The 4,771-nt window shown below is 44.5% G+C and overlaps 1 pseudogene; it reads right to left on the bottom strand.

Annotated features, from left to right (window-relative positions):
- Positions 1–484: 484 nt before the first annotated feature.
- On the bottom strand, positions 485–4,041 carry LOC142777164 (uncharacterized; annotated as a pseudogene).
- Positions 4,042–4,771: the final 730 nt, after the last annotated feature.

Below are 4,771 nucleotides of genomic sequence, written 5' to 3'. Positions count from 1 at the left end.
CGAGCAATGGAAAGAAAAATGGTAGGTGTAACCTTAAGAGACAAGAAGAGAGCAGAGTGGATTAGGGAACAAACGGGGGTTAAGACTATCATATCTGAAATCAAAAAGAAGAAATAGACATGGGCAGGGCATGTAGCGCGTAGACAGGATAACCGCTGGTCATTAAGGGTAACTGACTGGATTCCCAGACAAGGGAAGCGGGTTAGGGGGAGACAGAAGGTTAGGTGGGCAGATGAGATTAAGAAGTTTGCGGGTATAAATTGGCAGCAGCAAGCACAGGACCGGGTTAACTGGCGGAACATGGGAGAAGCCTTTGTCCTGCAGTGGACGTAGTCAGGCTGATGATGATGATGATGATGATGATGATGATGATGATGATGATGATGATGATGATGATGATGATGATGATGATGAAAGAACCCCAGGTGGTCGAAATTTCCGGAGCCCTCCACTACGGCGTCTCTCATAATCATATGGTGGTTTTGGGACGTTAAACCCCACATATCATCAGTCGCCCACTCTGGTGTGCTTCACAATCATATCATCGTTTCGCCACATAAAACCCTAGAAATTATGTTTGAAACTAAGTTGGCTCTGTGCCTAGAACTGTCGTGCGCCCAATGGGTGGGAGGCAGCTGCCATTCAGTGCAGCCTTGCACCAGGCACATTTTTCTCTATGTTGTGGCTCAAAAAATGGGGCCTCTTCTTTGCTCTCTTGGCAGCTGGCTCAACTGCTGGGCGCCCTGTAGGGACCCTCTTGGACCCCATTGTAAGCCCTGGCCTACGCCTAGCAGTGCTGGTCGGTTGCACCCTTATGTGACGGGCCCGGCAACGTCTTGGTGCAGCGGTAGCCTTGAGTGCCAGCATCCGTCCTGTCCCATCGCTGCTGTTCTGAACACGAGCAAGCTCCTCTCCAAGGCCCTTCACGATATCAAGGAAAGCTGGATTGTGTGCATTCATAGAATGCACCCGCCGCAACTGGACCTCCAGGAACTTATATGCATGTTCTTGGGCCTGCACCGAAAGTGGTGAAAGAAATATACTTCACGTGTACAGCACACCAACAAGAACTGCACAATTATTTCGCTCCTCTCTAACTGCAGACAACTGCTCGGGAATAAAGTTCAAGGTGAGGAGTCAGTTTAAGTTAAGTTTTTCCTGTCACCTGTTTTGACTATTCTGCTAGTAGAAGTGCTGCTAATACCAACAATTGGTGACCTGTAGTCCCAAACATGGAACAATACGACACTGATAGTGTTGAAATCTTGAAATCGCCCTCAGAATGATGACATCCACCAATATGAAATTGCAAATTCGTTAGTGTGGTGGAGCACAATAATAAGCTTACAGGAATAAAAGAAGCCTTGACTACTGTTCAGTAGCATTCCCTATGTTTAATTGAAAAGTATTTCAGGGCCCTTTCAAGGGGCTTGTCCTACCTGGGCAAGTTGGGCCGCATCAGGCACCAACGGTACAGGTGCGACGTGTGTGGCCTCTTGCGTGCTGGTGCCTTGCATTGGTTGGAGTTCGCCTGACTCCTCCTGCTGGGCACTGGTACCTTCCGTGGTTCTGGCACTACTGCTGGGCTCCTCCTCTTGGAAGGGTTGGAAAAATATCCTGGAAGGACACTTTTCGCCCAGGGCCAGCTGTCCCAGTTGGTAGCGGTCGTCAGTACTCAATGCCGGAGCATTTGGAAACAGTCCTCCGTACTTTTTCTGCACCAAAGCCTGGTGCTTACAAAATGTACCTTGCTTACCAAAAAGACACGTGCATAATCCTATGTCGGCATAGACTTCATTACTGGAGCTGGGGTGGGTGACACTAGGCACAATGTACTGTCCCTGGCCTACCACTTTGATGGCCTCGGCTGCGTCTTTTGGCATTCTCGACAGCAGCCGCTTGTACAGCAGTTGATGGGCTGCAACACGGCTGTAGGCCTGGCGGAGGATACGGCTTTCAAAATATTTCTCCCACACCAGAGCATCCGAGTCTACGAGTGCGACTGCGTTAAATGCTTCGACTCTGTTCAGTATAATGTCTTTGAGCACGCGTATGGTTGCCTCCGCAAAATTGTTGGTGTTGTGGCCCCTTGTCAACACGTCCAAACGGTAGAGCTGCACCCACTCTTCTTGTCGGCGCAAGAATGTCAGAACTCTAGACACGAAGGCCTCGTGTTGTAGGGCCTTCAGTTCGGCAGTGGCAGCTTCATGTTTTTCTGCTGTGTCTGCATACATGACCTGTAGATAGCAGGAAATTTTTCAATGAGGTGCTCGTATTTGCATATTTTCACTTTTCTTAAACTGCACCATAATGCAGATTCATTAGCCTGCTTCACTGTCTGCATTGAAGTCACTTTGTGATCTGCAAATGCTTGTCGCAGTTCAAAGGGCCAGTAAACAACCCCCAAGGACCAAAAATCAAAAATACGTGCACCTTTGCTCCGTGAACATGCTGCCTCAAGGATTTTGCGAATGCTTAATAAGGAATTCACAGGGGTTAGAACATTGTTTTCAGCTAGTTTCAAATTTTCCCGCGGTCTCGCCACCCTTCTCTATCAAAGGGAGGAAAAAGCGTAGCCTGCCGTCGTGACTGGTTTAACCCAATCGATGAGCTGCGTGCTTCGTCAAGTCTACGATCGGTGAATTAGTGTCACTGCGCATGAAAGGAGGATTGGTCAGGTGTAGGAAAGGAGCGCAGGAATTCTTTTTTCGAAATGGAGGCTGTGCACGGTGCGCAGCGCTGTAATCTGGAAGTTGATTGCCGCAGTCTGCTCTACGAATTGCCAAGCGGTGGTCCATATAAGTTGACGCTGCTGACATTTTCTGTACGCTTGTGCAAATAGGGAATTTTAGGTTCGAAGTGAATTCGAAGCGAATAGTGATTTTGGTCGAATAATTTCTAATTGAATTGTAATAGTATATATATTGCATATTATAAACAAAAAAGGGCATATTTGTCATGGCCTAACAAACTTGCACAGATCTTTGAAAATTGAAACAGGGCCTATGCAAAGGCCTTTTTTTTTTCCATCAAAGAAAGTGGCAACAACTTTGAATTGTACAGCATTCGACTTTTGGCACAGTCCAAGTAATAGCCAGTAAAATATGCTGCGTTTTAATTTGTTTTTTACTTAGAGCATATAAGTCTATGTAACGCGCTTTTCAACTGAAAACAAAAAAAGCAGAATCGATGTCAGGGTAATTCTTTATTAAAACGTTGAAGTGGGGCTTTGCTGCAGTGCGAATTTTTCTTGATTACGTGTTTTGACTGCTTAGCATAAATTCACTGCAGTGAAACCACTTTTACATGTGGTCTAATATGCTTGGGTAAGTGCTTTCATGGTTTAGCATACCTCCACTGCCGTGAGACCACCTTTACAGAGTGTTACATGTGGATTAATATGCACCTCTTTGTTCGTTTCAAATAATTCAAAATTTTCAACAATTTAACTTCGATTCAAAGCAAATTTGATTACTGCATTATTCATTTGAATATTCGAAGCATTTGAATATTTGTACAAGCCTAATTTTATGGCATTTAAAATCATTTGAACCCACCAGACGTTTACTGGTGTACTTTTTAAATGTGATTAAAATGGACACAAATTCTGTCAGCGTTGTCATCTGCAGATTAGGGCATCTTGTGCGCCATACACTCCAAAATATATCACGAGGAAGTGAAGATATTTCATGAACTAGCCTTGCATGACAGCTGTGCTTTTTATACACCTATGCTGCAATGCCAGCGCCATCATGTTGGAAACACGAAACGAATGCCAGCATAGCAGACCATTGTGAATTTGTTCACTAAGTGAAGATGCAACAAATGCACCTCGTATCTTAGAGCTAGAGTTACAACTAGATTGCAAAAAAACTTGCCAGCTGGAAGGTCTCCTCTGGTCTTTGTCGACAGAGTTGTGAGATGTCGTCAGCCAGCGCCACTCCGCTCCGCTTGTGCCACATGAAAATGGCACAAAAGGTGCCTTGCTGACGGCCATGTCTGCTGCAGGGCGGCCTTCTCAGCACTTGAATTGTCACTCATGAGTACCTGTGGGGCCTGGCAGACAATGCAATAAAGTTGAAAGCTGTCCATAGTTATAAAGGCATAGAAAAGTCGTGGATGTTGTGAGAACATTTTTCGTGGGTGAATCTAAAAATATAAAGAGCCTTGGCTAGTAATATTCTATTGAATTTGAGTTCGCTATTTGCTTTTTAATAAATTATAGAGAGCAGTAACATTTATGGTAAGTTTCAAGGTTAAAGATAAGTGTAAATTTGTATCTGTTACCAGTATTTTAAAAAGATGAGAGAGTGTGGGCAATAGGTTGCCGAACTCGCTCATTGGCCAACTGACACGGACTCACTCAGACTCACATTATGAGTCTGAGTCTGGATAAGCAATATTTTTGTGAGTCGAGGTCAGAGAGAGTTTGTTTGAAGAAAATTTTAGTGGGTGTGAGTCCGAACGGGTTTGGCTCAGCAAAATTTTGGAGAGTCTGAGTCCGAGTGAGTCTAAAGCGCAAAATATATTTCGTGAATGAGTTCCACTTTCTTTTGCCGACTTGAGGTTCCACCTAGACATTTTCAGCATTACTCAGCCTTACCTAGATTCACATTTATACTCACATCTATTCACATGTATTCCCAAGATGTGTTGTTCATACACAGTTTCAATATTTATTAATTAGATGTGTGAATTATACAATGGGGCGCCTTGACAGTCCCGAACTAAGTCTTCCAGGGAATTTCTTGACTATTATACCTTATCATCT

Source organism: Rhipicephalus microplus, chromosome X (genome assembly GCF_043290135.1).
Source record: "Rhipicephalus microplus isolate Deutch F79 chromosome X, USDA_Rmic, whole genome shotgun sequence".
NCBI classification, from domain to species: Eukaryota; Metazoa; Arthropoda; class Arachnida; order Ixodida; family Ixodidae; genus Rhipicephalus; species Rhipicephalus microplus.
The sequence above is the reverse complement of the archived record's forward strand: the minus strand, read 5'-3'. Positions and strand labels throughout refer to the sequence as shown.